This window comes from Acomys minous (assembly GCF_964271855.1).
Source record: "Acomys minous genome assembly, chromosome: 3".
Lineage (NCBI taxonomy): Eukaryota > Metazoa > Chordata > Mammalia > Rodentia > Muridae > Acomys > Acomys minous.
Genome location: NC_140485.1, coordinates 67,348,781 through 67,365,328, shown reverse-complemented (window position 1 = coordinate 67,365,328; position 16,548 = coordinate 67,348,781). Strand labels below are relative to the sequence as shown.

Genomic DNA, 16,548 nt, shown 5'->3' with positions numbered 1-16,548 from the left:
TCGCCTCGGTGGCCAAACCCTGTGACTGACAGACAAGGCAGATAAGCTGAACTTACTCTTTGACTATTCTTCAGCTCAGGATCTCTGATGTCTGCTGAAAAGGAAGGAGGATTTTTCTTTTCTTTTTCTTTTCTTTTTTTTTTTTGTGTGTGTATGTGTGTGTGTGTGTGTGTGCACGCGCGCGCGCGCACGCATGTGTGTTTGTGTAGTGTATCCTGCGGCGGTCAGAGGACAGCACTGGGGTTGGCTTGCTCCTTTCGCCATGTGTGTCCCGGGGATCAAACACGGGTTTTCAGACTTAGCAGTAGGTATTTTGACAGATGGCACCCTGTAGGATTTTGAGTAGCGGAAAGACAAGATCTGATTTACATTTTTAAAAAAATTTTTTTTCCCCTTTCAGAACCAGACACTCGTTTATCATCAGAGCACGAAGGAAGTGGGAGCAGCAAGATTAGAAGTTCAAGGTCATCCTCCGCCACAAAGCAAGGCCAGGCCAGTCTGGACTACTTGAAACCAGCAGTGGGCTGTGGTGGTTCACATTTTTAGTCCCTTGGAGGCAGAGGCAGGTGGATCTCTGAATCTAAGGCCAACCAGGGTTACACAGTGAGATCTTGTCTGAAAACCAAATCAAACCAAGCTGGGTGTGGTGGCACACACCTTTATTTAGTCCAAGCACTCAGAAGGCAGGAGCAGGCAGATCTCTGTGAGCTCAAGGCTAACACCATCTATGTATTAAGTTCTCGGGCCAGCCAGAGCTACGCAGTGAGATCCTGTCTCAAAATGAAACAAAAATGTCTTTTCTTTTATTTGTTTATTTTCTTTCTTTTTTTTCTTTTCAAGACAGGGTTTCTCTGGAACAGCCCTGGCTGTCCTGGAACTCACTCTGCAGACCAGGTTGGCTTGGAACACAGAGATCCACCTACCTCTGCCTCCAAAGTACTGGGATTAAAGGCTTGCGCCACCACACCTGCCTCTTAATTTTGTTTTTATTTTTCGAGTCAGGGTTTCTCTGTGTCACCCTGGCTGTCCTGGAACTAGCTCTGTAGACCAGGCTGGCCTCGAACTCACAGCAATCCACCTGCCTCTGCCTCCGAAGTGCTGGGATTAAAGGTGTGTGCCACCTGGCCCTGGCTCTTAATTTTAAAAGTAAGTCATTTACATGCTTTGAAAATAAAAATTGTATAACAACCTCCTCTACCCCTGCCAAAAAGTTCTGCCCTCAACTCTGCTTGATTGCCTTTTTTTTTTTTTTTTTTTTTGAGACAGGGTCTCTCTGTGTAGCCTTGGTTGTCCTGGACTCGCTTTGTAGACCAGGCTGGCCTCAAACTCACAGTGATCCACCTACCTCTGCTTCCCAAGTGCTGGGATTAAAGGTGTGCGCCACCACGTGTGGCTTCTTTCCAATTATTACAGACTTTATTTTTATTCATGTGTATGTGCCTCTGTGTGCATGTGCTGCGCGTGTGTGTCTGTGTGTGTGTGGGGTGCCCTTGGAAGCCAGAAGAAGGTCTGGTGTCTCCGGGACCCGGAGTTACAGGTGGCTGTGAACCACTCAGAACACGGATGCTGGGGACCGAACCTCTGTCAGAGTCTCGAATGCTCTTAACTGCTGGGCCATCTCGCCAGCCCGGGCCTGTACGTTTCCTACCTGCTTCTTCCACACTCTTCCGTGCTTCTGTGTGCGTCTGTATGCACACATACCTGCACGTTCTATGTTTTGTGAACACATCCATGCATGCTCACGCAGGCAGGGGAGTCAGTCACTCTCCACCTTGTTTCCTTGAGAGGGGGATCCCTCACTGGACCTGAAGCTAACCTGGCCTTCGGGAAGCCTGCCATCCTCCTGTCTCTGCCCCACATTGCTGAGTTTACAGACATGGTGGTGGTCCCTCCCAGGGTTTTATTTCTATGTGGGTGCTGGGATCTGAATTCGGGTCCTCGAGTTTCTGCGTCGGGTGCTCTTACTCCCTGAGCCCTCCCTTCAGCACTGTGAGCAACCATTCGCATCGTCCTCCCCTTCTTAACACAAAAGAAGTGGAATATTCTATCTTGGCTCTTTTGTTTTACACCTGTCCCAGAGGCACACAGACCGCCCGGGAGAACAACGAACTACATACTATTTGTTCATCTGTTGTCTGGAGCGGGGTCCCTGCTACCCCAGGCTGGCCTCAGGCTCACTACTTAGCTGAAGATGATCTTGAACTCTTGGCGAGCCTGTCTCTACCTCTAAGTGCTGGGGTCACAGGCGTGTGCCGCCCTCCCAGCCCTGTTTTGTTTGTGAGACAGGATCTCACTGTGCAGCCCAAGATTGCCTGCCTTACCCTGCCAGATGCTGGGGGTCACAGGCTTGTGCCCACCTCAGTGTGCCTTTGGTTTACATTTCCCTAGTGGCAAACATTTCTTGTGCTTCTTGGGCATTCACGTAACTTTTCACATAAATACTCATTCAAATCTTTTGCCTATTTGAAGAGTGGGGGTTTGTTTGTTGTTTTTGAGAATGGGTCTCCTTTGGTAGCCTTGGCTGTCCTCCAACTCAGAGATCCGCCTGCCTCTGCCTCCTGAGTGCTGGGATCAAAGGTATACAGAAAAGTTGACTTTTGATGGAGTCTGGCTTATTGACATTTTCCCTTTGGTTTTCTGTGTTTCAGATGTCACTGTGCGTGGTTTCCTCTTTGCACATTATAAGCCTCATATACAATGTCATTTTTGCATGCACAGGGAGATCCACAGGACACACATGAGACATGGCGTTACTCAGGCAGATGTTAAATGCCTTGATCATTTCAACCGATGTGGTTAGTCTAACTAGCAGTGAGGAAGAAACTGCCCCTGGAATGGTTTGCTGGTTTGTACTCTCCCCAGCCACAGCCTTGTTGACAGCATGGCTAGTAAATGGCTTAAAGACTCTCAGAATGTATTCCTCCTGTTTTGCTAGGGTCACGTCATGTGCTCAATGGTAGCCTGAGGCCGGTGGCTGAAGATCCAGATCAAACCATCTGGGGCACGTCCTTCAGGACAGAAAGAACCTTTAGCTTGAAGGATGGACAGAAATGAGGGGAGGGTGGTGTCCTCGTTAGCTTCTCTGTTGCTGCGATAAAAACACCATGGCCAAAAGCAACTTGGGGAGGAAAAGGTTTATTTCATCTTATACTTCCGGGTCCTAGCCCATCTTTAAGGGCAAGCAGGCATTGCAGGCAAGACTCTGGAGACACGAACTATAGGGGAATGCTGCTTACTGACTTGCCCCCTTTCTCAACTTACTCTGGGTTGTGTTAACTATAAACATGGACCACGTCATCCCGCCTCGGACCCAGAGATCCACCTGCCTCTGCCTCCCAGGTGCTGGGATTAAAAGGCACGCGCCACCATGCCAGGCATTATAGCCACAGAGTCTTAATTCAGACACATCGTGTGCATGGCCCTGATAGTCTTTGAGAGACTCTCACGTTTCCTGAGCCTCCGCAAGCCAGGCCTCCATTGTCTGCATTACTCTCAGCGTTGCAGAACAGCTCGCCAAATGCCAGGCACTCAATGGCATTTCCAGCCCAGACCTCGCACATCTTCACACAGATCTCTCCCCAACCACACGGTAGGTCATTTCAGCAGCACCCTGCACCAAAAGCAACTCAGGAGAGAAAGGGCTTACTGCATCTTATACTTCAGGTCACAGCCCATCTTTGAGGTCAGGCGGGAACCGCGGAAGCAGGCTGCTTACCAGGTTCACGCTCCCCTCCTGGGTAACTCTGGGTTGTGTCTGCCCAAAAACAAATGACCTGCTCAGGCCAGAGCAAAGGCCAGAGGCAGGGAGCCCAGCAGAAGGCTTGACCTCTCACAGCGGGTGGCTTAGGGCACAGGACTGTGTCTCTGCTGTCCATCTGTGAATTGGAGAGACATGGCTCCTTAGGCTGCACACTGAGGGGTGGGGTAACAACCACAAATGAATTTGGTGTCATGCACAGGAATCTGGACTCAGCAAAGGAGCCTTGTGGGGAAGGTTAGAGCTGTGCTTTTGGAAGAAGCTTCCAGCCACAGAGGCACTATGCGCCCCTCTCAGCACCCCATGTGTTGTACTTGACCCACACTCTCCCCTGGCATTCAACAACCCTTTATCCTACTTCCTGACACCTCTCACTTTTTTTTAATAATTTTTTTCCTCCTTTATTAATTTATTCTTGTTACATCTCAATGGTTATCCCATCCCTTGTATCCTCCCATTCTTCCCTCCCTCCCATTTTCCCCTTATTCCCTTCCCCTATGACTGTTCCTGAGGGGGATTACCTCCCCCTCTATAGGATCAGACACCTCTCACTTTTAAAGGATACTTTAAGAATGATTTATTTTAATTTTATGTGCACTGATGTTTTGCCTGTATGTATGTCTGTGTGTAGGTGGGTGTCAGGTCCTCTGGAACTGGATTGTGAGCTGACACATGGGTGCTGGGAATTGAACCTGGGTCCTCTGGAAGAACAGCCAGTGCTCTTAACCACTGAGCCATCTCCTCAGGCCCCTTAAGAGATACTTTTAATATTTTGTGAAGGTAGAGGACATCTCAGAAGTGTTGGTTCTCTCCTCCCATCATGTGGGGTTCTGGGGATCACATTCAGGCTGCCAGGCTTGGCAGTGGACTCTTTACTGACCCACCTCATCAGCCGCAGACTTATGTCTATAGAGCAGTTTTAGATTCATGGTCCAATTGAGACAAAGTCTCAAGATACCCTGCAGGTTCTCATAACACAAATACACACCCACACTCAGTATCTGTCATCCTTACTCATCACTAGGGTGACATGTGTGTCACACCTGATGAGCCTACAAGGACACTGTTAATACCCAGAGGCCACTGCTGACACCAGGGCACTTGGCATTGCTTACTGGGAGACCTAGACCAATGTACAAAGATACTGTATCAGTCAGAGGTTTTGCTTTGTTTATTTTTATTTATTTATTTTTAACAAAAGTATAGTTTTGAGTATGTGGTGGCACACGTCTTTAAAACCCCAGTACTTGGGAGGCAAAGGCAGGTGGATCTCTGTGAGTTCGAGGCTAGCCTGGTCTACAGAGAGAGTTTTAGGCCAGCCAAAGCTATAAGGTGAAACATGTCTCAAAAAACCAAAACCAACCACCCAAACAAACAACCCCCCCAAAAAAAACCCAAACCAAAAAGAGCATAACTTATTTGTATTTTGTGTGTCTGTGTGTGTGTAAACATGCCATAGTGTTCCCGAGGGATTGGGGATTGGCAGGGGCTGCTTGCCTGGACGATAGAACCTTCTGTTTCCCAGCATTCTCTGCAAAATGTTTAATGTCTCCAGGGGCTGCCACCTCTATCCCTCTTTGTCTTGGCTAGTTTATTTATGTCACTTTGACTTTAGAGTTATCTGGAAAGAGTGAACCTCAATTGAGAAAATGTCTACGTTAGACTGACCTGCAGGCAAGCCTGTGGATGTGTCCGGCTTACTGTGGGTGGGGCCATCTGGGCACGTGGTCCTGGGCTGTGTAAGGAAGCAGGCTGAGCAAGGTGTGGAGAGTAAGCCAGTAAATGGTGTCCTGCCATGGCCTCTGCTTCAGCCCCTGCCTTGAGTTCTGGCTCTGGTCTCCTTCAGTGAGGGAGTGTGACCTGAGGATTGCAAGCTGAATCAACTCTTCTTCCTGCATGCTTTTTTTATTTTTTTATTTTTTTGGTCAAGTTGTTTCTCACAGCGATAGAAACCCTAACTCATCCTTCTTTGTGGAAATGGTTCCCTGAAATTTAGAGGCCCCTTTCTTGTTCCTTTTGAGGCCTCTGATTAGCATGAGATTGACTTACCTTCATATAAGCTAAGCAATGTCCCCTATGCCCGGGGACACAAGGATCAGGTCAAAAGTGACTATGTGACTTCAGAAGACTCATTCACGTGAACTTCGGGACCTTGGCATGTGAAGGAGGCTGGTCTCATCAGGACCTGCTGGCACAGGCCCGGGGATGCGATTCAGTGGGTAGAGGCCGTGCCTAACATGCACCAAGCACGGAGTGTAGTCCCAGGTGCCCCTGGGACACACCGATGAGCCCGGCACTTCTACCTCCCCGTTCCTGTAGACACTCCTTGAGGCTGAGATGGAGCACGGATGACTAAGGTTCTCAGGTTTATATGTGGCCTTCAGTCCCAGGTCTGGACCCGCCTCTGCACCTGCTGCTGACCAGTAGCCTCTGCGCCTGGCTGTCTCCCAGACTCCTTTCTTCCGTTTGTTGACCCAGGCAAGTCAAACAGCCCAGGAGCGTCCAGGAACTTGGCTGCAGGCAGTGCTGCTGAGGTTACCTTTTGACCCATGGGTAAGCAGGAGACAGATGGACAGGTCTCATTCCAGAGGCACTGAGCTGCTGGGGGAGGGGCTGGTGCTGGAGCCACAGGGGCCAGCATGATTATTGGTCTATGGAACTGTCTGTGTTCTTTCTTGTGCCCTCTCTACCTCTCTCCCCTCCTTTATTTTTTTCTCTTTTTCTTTTGGTTTTACAAGACAGGGTTTCTCTGTGTAGCCTTGGTTGTCCTGGACTCCCTTTGTAAACCAGGCTGGCCTCGAACTCACAGCCATCTGCTTGCCTCTGCCTCCCAAGCACTGGGATTAAAGGCACGCAGCACCACACCTGGCCCCCTCCTTGCTTTTAAGATTTCCTTACATTTATTCATTTAGTGTGCGTTGGTCTGAGGACAACTTGCCTGAGCTTGGTGGGCTGTTTAATTTCACCATGTTGCTCCTCAGGCTTGGCAGCAAGCACTTTCACCACTGAGCCATCTCAAAGGCTCTTCCTGCGCCCCCTTCCCCCCCCCCCGAAATTTATGGCCATCTTCCTACCTCTGCTTTCTTTGTACAGGGATGACAGACAGGCCTGTGCCACCATGCCCAGCTGGTCCAAGTTTTCCAGTGGTGTTTGGTGTCACTGCATGCTCTGCAGCTTGTTTCCAATGGCCCTGGCCTCACTGTCATTAGATGTCATTGACAGTTCTTCTTCATGGCCCACATCATCTGTTTTGTTTTTTTGAGACAGGGTTTCTCTGTGTGTATAGCCTTGGCTGTCCTGGACTTGCTTTGTAGACCAGGCTGGCCTCGAACTCACAGCGATCCACCTGCCTCTGCCTCCCGAGTGCTGGGATTAAAGGCGTGCGCCACCACCCCGCAGCATCATCTGGTTTTTGAAATTGAATCTTGACACCAAGTTCTAGTCACTCGCTGTTGGAAGAGTGCTGATGGAACCGCAGCGGAAGGAGCAGGCTCACCGAGGTGTCCTCTGACTCCGCACTCATACCCCCCAGTAAGAAAACAACAGTGAGGAAAGGAGGGAGGGCAGGAGGGAGGGGAAGGAGGTGGGACTGTGCGTCCCTAAGCGAGCCCCTCTTAGTCCTCCACCCCTGGATCCCCAGCAGTTTGTCTCTTTGAAGAGGAAATGATCATCTAGTGCCTGGTGATGCAGCAGTTCTGCTCTGGTGCGCCCCACCCCCACCTCAAAATGCAAAGCAAGATCTCAAAACACTACAAAACAGCTGCTGGGGTGAGTGCCCTGGGAGCCCTGGGTGGCTGGCAGCTGTCTAAATGGGCAGCCAAGGGGAGGGGGGGGGAGTGGAGCGAGGGAGAGAGAGAGAGAGAGAGAGAGAGAGAGAGAGAGAGAGAGAGAGAGATTGACTGACTGACTGACTATGGAGACTGTTTAGCCTCGGAGTCAGGCCAGCTGGGTACCAGCTTTTATCAACTGAACAACTGTCCCAGAAGGTCATAGTCTGGGGATGGTGGGGCCTCTGCTGAGTCACCTTAGACTCCTATTGAAAACATCAACCACTTCTTTTTTCACTAGGGCTTTAAATTATTTATTTACCCATTCTTATTTATTTATTCAACTTTTCTACGTGTTTTACCATAGATTTAGTATTTATTATTATTATTGTGGTGGTGGTTGCTGTTGTTGACAGGGTCTCATGTAGTCCAGGCAACCCTCAAGCTCTTTAGTAGCTGAGGACGACTTTGAACTCCTGATCTTCAGGTGTCCCCTTCTCGGGGATGACAGGTGAGCATATCCAGGTTTTGTAGTTGTGGGATGGAACCCAGGATTAGGCTACCACCTGAACCACATCCCCAGCCCCAGATCACCTCAACTGTAAAACCCTAAGAAAAAGCTGGACATGGTAGTGCATGCCTGTAATCCCAGCACTCAGGAGGCAGAGGCCTGGCCTACAAAACGAGTCCAGAACAGCCAGGGCTGTTACACAGAGAAATCCTGGCTCAAAAAACCAACACAGGCCGGGCGTGGTGGCACACGCCTTTAATCCTAGCACTCAGGAGGCAGAGGCAGGAGGATTGCTGTGAGTTCGAGGCCAGCCTGGACTACAAAGTGAGTCCAGGGCAGTCAAGGCTACACAGAGAAACCTTGTCTCGAAAAACAAAACAAAACACACAAAAAAACCCAACACAACAACAAAGCAAGAGGAGGGGAGTGGGAAGACACACACACACACACACACACACACACACACACACACACACACACACAGAGAGAGAGAGAGAGAGAGAGAGAGAGAGAGAGAGAGAGAGAGAGAGAGAGAGAGAGAGACTTATGTAGTCTGGCCTTGAACTCTATATCTGACTTTTGAATTTCTGATCCTTCTGACTCCATCTAAGCGCTGGACTATGGATAACGCTTCTTGAAGTTTTATGCTGGCTGGGGACTGAACCCAGGACCTCATGCATGCTAAATAATCTCTCTATTAACTGAGTGGAGGCCCCAGCCCTTCACTATTAGGAATATACAGTTTAGGGACACAAAACATATCCAGGGTAAGCCTCACAACCCAGCTCCAAAACAAAACAAAACAAAAACCAAACCAAACAACCATCTCCCCAAAGAAAATAAAAAGCCACCCCAAAATTCTTATTTTGTTTGACAAGTTCTGGTTATATAATGCAAACTGGTCTGCACTACCAAACCAGGTTCTACAGCTTTTTGCATCTTGGCCCCACTGAACAACTTCCCATCTGCCCCTCTCTTCTACTGACCCTGTCCTGCCTCCCAGGGACTCACAGCCCCAGTCCTGTGCCCCTGGGAGCCCGCGCTGTGGCACTTTCACGATGCGGCTTGCCTCCCACACCTTCCATCGAAGGTGGAAAGTTTTGCCACTCAGGTCATGTGCCAGAGAATGCTGGGGTGCGTCCATGTCTTGCTGCTGTGAATATGGGCGTGTCAAGACCTCCAGTTTTCAACTCAGTTGGGGACCAGAAGGGGAAATGCTCAGTCACAGGGGATCCTCAGTTTAAGTGTTTGAGGGACCCCCACCCCGTGCTTCCTGCTCGGGGAGCCATACCTCTCTCCCAGCAGCCGCTCACAGCACCTTGAACTCGGCTCTCATCAACCCACGTAGCCCAGGCTGCCCTCGAACTCACCTTGTAATGGAGGATGACCTCCAACTCCTGAGCCTTCTCAGTGCCGGGTACCACACCTGCCTCTCCTTTTGTTGAGTTTTGAACTCAACTCCTGCAGCTTTGCCCTCCTTCTCTCCCGGCTGCTCCCCTTCCCCCTCTTCCTTTTTTTCAACATTGTCTCATGCTAGCCCTGGCTGGCCTACCCATCGCCATGTAGACCTAGCTGACCTGAAACTTCTGGTGATCTTCCTGCCTCTGCCTCCCTGCGGCTGAGACCGCGACATGAAACTCCCCTGTTCATCTGGGCAGCTGCTGCTGCTGCTTCTGTGTGTGCATCTGCTGGTAGCTAATGCCTCCACTTTCATGGGCTCACCCTGTAGCCCAGGCTAGCCCCAAACTCATGGCAAGCCTCCTGCCTGACACACTTTAACTTCTGGTCACCACCATTGCTTTCCTGTTGAGTGTGTGATGCCAGACACCGGCCCATGCGTTGTCTCACCATCGAACTCCTGATTGCGTGACTCCTAGGGCACCGACCCATAAGGGAGGCCCTCCTGGCAGCACACCATTGGTGGAGAACGGGCACCATCCTCCTTGGTGAAAGAACCCTCTAAGGCAGCCTGGCCTGCTCTGTACACTAGTGGCTGCAACACTGGGCTTAGCTCATTCCCCACTCTGGATTTCAGAAAGGTGAGCACACACCGCGAGAGTGTCAGGAAGCTGATTGTTTTTGTTTTATTTTTTGCTTCTCATACACTGTAATGTGAATATGATGGCAGAAGCTAGAGCAGCCATAAAATGGAAATTGCCAATTGCACACAAGGCAGAAAGACACTGACTGGGTCTCTGAAAGCAAGAAAATGCATCACTGCACTCCAGATAGCTTCCCTTTGTCTTCTGAACGGACAGGAGAGGACGCCCTACCCCTCCCTGCTGCAACCCATGTACAGAAGAAATTCATGGCCAGAGAGAAGCAGTTCTTAGGCGGCGCGATCCACTAGTTTGCTGTGTGTCCTTGGCTAACCTTGTGCACTCTCTTGGTCCTACTTTACTTAGCTGTCAGCCAGTTTGTGCCACTCAGTGCCGGATTTGTGTAGTGCCACTGTGGTGGGACTCCTGGCGACACCTGCTGGCAGGATTCAGTACTGCACCTTGCGTATCTGGGTAATGGGTTTTTCAGATCCAGCTTCCCTTCGTCCCTTAAGGGTAACTGAGGAAAGAGCCAAGGCGAGGAGAGAGAGGTCCTGCGAGTAGAGTAAAACCACGTATCTGAGCTCGAATTCCCGCCTCTGCACCGGGCGCTCGTGGGCAGACCTACCTTTGCCTACTTTTTCCTAGGAACCCTCCTCTGCTCAGGGAGCACCTAGGACTGGAGGGTCTCTCCAAGCTGTTAAGGATACAGGCCTGGGTCCTGTCCCCTGGAGAATAAACCAGTGGATGTGACCAGTGGGACATTGGAGGCGGGTGACAACTTGTCAATATGACATAATCTAGAATCATTTGAGAAGGCCTCTCAGGGATGTTTGTGAGGGATGTCTTGACGCTAAAGGCTGTGGATGGCGCTATTCCCTGGGCCTGGGGACCCTCGGCTATGTGAATGTAGCGAGGGGGCCCGGCACCAGCACACGTACATGCACCCATTGCTCTCTGCTGTCTGTGGATGTCATGTCCAGCTGCTTCTGGCTCTTGTCCCCTGTGACATCCCCAAACGATGGGCTGCGACCACCTGCACTGTGCGATGAGCAGACCCTTTCTCCCTTAAGCTGCCTTTGTCAGGGTGTTAAGGAGTCGGACTCGGAAGCAGGCAGCTAGACAGGGAGACGGGCCATGGCTAGGTAGTCAAGCGGTGAATTTCCAAGGTGGCCAGCCTCTTCCTCAGCCTACTGACCGGAGACAGAAGCCTGGCTCTTGTCTCAACGATGATGAAATGGCTCAAAAAGTTCAAGGCCTGAGCAGGACATGGTGCACAATAGTTCTGGGCCAGTCCACCATCTGATGTGCACCTAAACACACAGACAGACAGACAGACAGACAGACACACACACACACACACACGCATATAGAAACAAACACACAGACAAACACAAATACAGAGACAGACATAGGCAAATATAGACAGACAAACAGGCACGCGCACACACACACACATGCACACAGACACAAATACAGACAGACATAGACAAATGTAGACAGACAGACAGACAGAGATACACACATAGAGAGACATGCCAGACATGCATATAGAAACACACAAACACAAATACAGAGACAGCCATAGACAAATACAGACAGACACACACATACACAACTTCTGAATGTTGGTTTTCTGCTCTGGCGAAGGGGACACGGCAGGAGGGGACTTGAGGTCCTCAGGCTTAGAAAGATTCCTGCTTCCTTCTTGGTGTCTCTGGGGACAACAGCTTCTGTCACCAAAATCCTGTGGCCAGGCAGCCTGTGCGACGCTGAGCTCACAGCCCTCAGCAGCAGACCTGGTGTGCCCAGGTGGAAGCTGCAGGGCTCTGCTCCCATGGACATCGCAGGGCTGTAAGAGCAGGCAGGCATGATCCGTGACCTTCCAGAATGGCAGGACAAAAAGGAAAGAGATGACTCATGAGCCTGGCCCTTGGGAGGCTGGGCTAGGACTGTCCTGAGTTCTAGGACAGGCAGGTCCTCAGAGCAAGACCCTAGCAAAAATAACATAAAAGGAGGAGGAGGAGGAGGAGAAAGAAAATGAAAGAAAGGAAAGAAAAGAAGAACCTTGTCCCAGGCACAGGACAGTAAAAGGGTGACAGAGACAGGCAGATCATACTTGCATCTTAGAGAACATTGCTAGGGCCCGTGGTGCCATCTGAGTGAGCAGGAGTCACGGGAAGCCTTGGTCTGTCTTAGTGAAGCTCTGTTCTCAGCAAGCCTGCTGAGGCATTCAGAGTAACCCTGGCACTCACACCTTAACAGCTCAGAAAGAAATAATAAAGCCTGTGTTTGTGAAATTAAGCATCAATGGTAATAACATAGCAGCTTCATAACTCTTCTCTAAATTACACACTGTTTCATAATCAAAACATTTAAAAGGTGGATGGACCAGGGGCGGGCTCAGTTGGTAGAGCGCTCTCCTATCCGGTTCAAAGCCTTGGGCCCATACCCAGAGTCAAACTGGGTCTGCTGGTGCACACCTGTAATCTCAGCACTATGGAGGCAGGCAGAGACGGCTGGCAGGATCACCCCCTGGCGGCGACTCTGTGCACTGCACCTGCAGATGCGCCCAAGGCGGTGGCCCTTCAGGCTTGTGTGTGTTGGGCGTGGTGTGTGTTCTGGCGTGGTGCCCTCAAACCACTGCCGCCGACCCCACTGTACACCTTTGGGATAGGTGGAAACACAGAGACCAGGCTAACACCGAGGGAATGCCAAGAAGATGGAGGGGTAGTTTATCTTGGCCAACCAAGCACAGAAAATGGTGATGGAGGGCACAGAATGTCTTTCTTATCCACCCGTGTTGTGGTCCATATCTGAAGAGTCCTCCAGAGGCTGGTGAGTTCACGTTTTAGCCCAGCGTTGGGATGGGGGTAGGGGGAGTGCTACTGAGATGAGGCTAACCCAGGGAGGGCTCTGAGGAGGCGGGGCATCGTCCAGAGCATTCCTTTTCCCTCTGTCTCTGCGTTCCTACAGCTTTATTTACCTTTCCTCTGCAGGTCTTTCTGCCTGGCCTCAGACTCTCCGCAACGGAGCCGATGACCCAGGACAAGAATTCTGAAACTGTGAGACAACACAGAGATTCTTTTCCCTGTTAGTTAAATTCATTTATTATGTCTATGTTTTTTAAAAAAATATTCATTTATTTATTTTACATCCCGAACGCAGGTTCCCCTCCCTCCTCTTCTCCCAGTTCCCGCTCTCACCTCAACTCCCTGCCATCCTCCAGTCTTCCCTTTCTCCTCAGAAGATGGCTCAGAAAAAGGGAGGCCTCCCATGGATACTCACCTTGGCATGTCAATTGTAGAAGGACTGGGCGCATCTTCTCCTACCATGGCGAGGTGAGGCAGCCCAGTTAGGGGAACAGGATCCAAAGGTGGGCAACTATATTTTTTAAAAATTGTTTTTTAAAAAAATGTGTATAAATGTGTGCCTGTATGTATGCCTGAGCACCAGGTGTGCAGTGCTTGCAGAGGCCAGATGAGGGTGCCAGATCCCCTGGAATTGGACTTAAAGATGGTTGTGAGCTGTCTTGTGGGCGCTGGGAACTGGGCCAGATGTCCAAAGATCAGCCAGTGCTCTTACCTCTGAGAGCATCTCTGCAGCCCCATACGCTCTCTACATTTTTTATTCTTTTTAATTTTATGTGCATTGGTGTTTTAACTGCATGTGTGTCTGTGTGAGGGTGTCAGATCCCCTGGAACTGGAGTTACAGACAGTTGCGAGCTGCAGTGTGGGTTCTGGGAATTGAACCAGGGTCCCCTAGAAGAGCAGCTAGTGCTCTTAACTGGTGAGCCATCTCTTCAGTCCCTATATTTTTTATTATTTTATTTTATTTTTAAATTAATTAATTCAGATTACAACTCAATTGTTATCCTATCACTTGTATCCTCCTGTTCCTCCCTCCCTCCCGCTTTCATCCTATTCCCCTCCCCTAGGTCTGTGACCGAGGGGGACCTCCTCCCCCACTATACGGTCATAGGTTATCAAGTCTCATCTTGGTAGCCTGCTTATTCTTTCTTTGAATGCCATCAGGCCTCCCCAACAAGGGGAGGTGGTCAAATATGGGGCACCAGAGTTCATGTCAGAGTTAGTCCCTGCTCTCCACATAACTTTGGAGAATGTCCTGTCCATTGGCTAGATCAGAGTAGGGGTTCGATGTTTACTACTTGTTTTTTAAAAAGTTTTTAAAATTTATTTATTATTATGTATACAATGCTCTGCCTGCACATACACCTACAGGCCAGAGAGGACGTCAGATCACGTTGTAGATGGTTGTGAGCCACCATGTGGTCGCTGGGAATTGAACTCAGGACCTCTGGAAGAGCAGGCAGTGCTCTTAACCACTGAGCCATCTCTCCAGCCCCCCGATGTTTACTACTTGTATTGTCCTTGGTTAGTGCAATAGTTTGAGGAGACTCCCCTGGGCCCCGATCCACCCATCAAGATGTTCTTCTTGTAGTATTTTTAAATTTTTTTTGTTTTGTTTTTTGTTTTTTGAGACAGAGTCTCTCTGTGTTAGCCTTGGCTGTTCTGGACTCACTTTGTAGACCAGGCTGGCCTCGAACTCACAGTGATCCACCTGCCTCTGCCTCCCGAGTGGTATTTTTTAATTCTTATGTAGCACAGGTTGGCCCTATCCTCATGGCCCTCTGACCTTGGGCTCCTGAGAGCTGTGATTACAGGCACGCACCACCTTGGAAGTCAGTTCTCTCCTTCCACATGAATTTCAGGGATTGAACTGTGGCCCTCAGGCTGCAGTAACTTTTACCTGCTGAGTCACATGATCAACACCCCTCTTCTTCCATTAGGTCATGTGCATCCGAGGGATCTTGTCACAGTGATGAAAAAATCAACCGGAAGGTCACAATGGTGGGGTGTCCTCTGCCTCAACCTTATCCTGACATGAGAGCCAGACGGAGGCTATAACCTCTGTACTGGTGGCGTTCTCGGGTTTAAGCCTAGGAAGGTCCAGTAGCTTCCATTTCTGTACTTCCCACTACCCACTGCTGTGTCAGAAGAGTGTGCTGGAAGACAGGGAGGGTGGGCCACATGGGGAAGACACCAGGAGCGCCAACATGGACCACATACCGAGGTCACATGGAAAACCATGTGGGGAAACCGCATGGGGAGGAAGCAGCTATTTGGAGGGCAGCTAGGGAACAGAAAACTGCAGTCACAGACACATCATCTATCTGTCCATCAGCCGTGTGGGCCACCCTCTCTGAGGGCTGTACTCAGGGGTGAAGACGCCACCTTGTGGATGTTCCAGTGGGCAACTGGCCCTGCCCTGCCCAGGCTCTTAGACCCATGGGACCTTAGAAGGATAAAACAATTTGCTTTTTCTTATTATTCCCCTGCCACCCCAAGACAAGGCCTTACTCTATAGTCTAGGCTAGTCCCAAACTCATTAGGTAGCTGAGGCTGGCACTCTCTCCTGTCCCAGTCTACTGAGTGATTTTTTTTTTTTTTTTCTGAGACAGGGTTTCTCACTGTAGCCTTGACTGTCTTGGACTCACTTTGTAGACCAGGCTGGCCTCGAACTCACAGCGATCCACCTGCCTCTGCCTCCCAAGCGCTGGGATTAAGTGATGGGTTTATAGGCAATGAGGTAGGCTAAAAGAGAGGTCAAATCAGTGAACTTTGGGGTGAACTGCCTGGTCCCCATCTGCATGGCTCCTACTTTCTTGTGTCTTTCATTTCAAGCAGGAGCTTCCACCTTCCCTCAGAAATACAGCAGGAGGGATGGCTCAGCAGTCAAGAGCACCCACTGCTCTTTCAGAGGACCAGGGTTCAATTCCCAGCACCCCCATAGCAGTCACAGCTGTTTATAGATCCAATTCCAAGAGATCCATTCAATACTCTCTTCTCACCTCTATGGACACCAGACCCATAGAGAGACAGACAGACAGACACACAAATATTTATAAGATACAGCAGGTTTGCACCTCACAGGTTTTTTTTTTTTTCTCTAACAAGAGACCACAGAGGGAGCTGGACAGATGTCTCAGTAGTTCAGAGCACTGGCTGCTTTCCCAGAGGACCCAGGTTCAGTTCCCATATAGAAGCTCACAGCTGTCTGCTACTCCAGCTTTAGGGAGTTTGACATCCTCTTTTGGCCTCTGCAGACACCAGGCATACAGACAGACATGCAGGCAAAATACCCACACACATTAAAGGGGCGAGGGAAGAAGAGAAACTGTAGATTGTAGGATTTGTAGAAGACTGCCTCTCGGTACAGGGGTCACCAGCCACAGGAGAGAGCTTAAACACTGAAATTCAAGCCAGGTGCGGGCGGCTCACACCCTGCCATCCCAGTGGAGGAGGCCTGGGCCACACGAAGCGGTCTCAAAAACAGCAGAAACAAACAACCAAACAAGAATGCAGTAAAAGTCTCCCCCATGGCATCGGCCAGGTCCCAGGTGCTTGGGAGCACATGTGGCTGATGTGACACACAGGGAGAGGCTGTTCCAG

The 16,548-nt window shown here is 50.1% G+C and overlaps 2 long non-coding RNA genes across 3 annotated transcripts; both read left to right on the top strand.

Moving 5' to 3' along the window:
• Positions 1 to 405: 405 nt before the first annotated feature.
• Positions 406 to 13,025, top strand: LOC311594960. Of its 2 annotated transcripts, none has more exons than XR_014778259.1 (3): positions 406 to 603; positions 9,913 to 10,074; positions 10,723 to 13,025. It is a non-coding gene; the product is annotated as an uncharacterized lncRNA (long non-coding RNA). The 2 variants fall into 2 exon arrangements; XR_014778260.1 differs by lacking the exon at positions 406 to 603 and adding an exon at positions 7,389 to 7,525.
• Positions 13,026 to 13,071: 46 nt separating this feature from the next.
• LOC311593924 lies at positions 13,072 to 16,261 on the top strand. Its single transcript, XR_014777868.1, has 3 exons — positions 13,072 to 13,139; positions 13,243 to 13,415; positions 14,886 to 16,261. It is a non-coding gene; the product is annotated as an uncharacterized lncRNA (long non-coding RNA).
• The last annotated feature ends 287 nt before the right edge of the window (positions 16,262 to 16,548 follow it).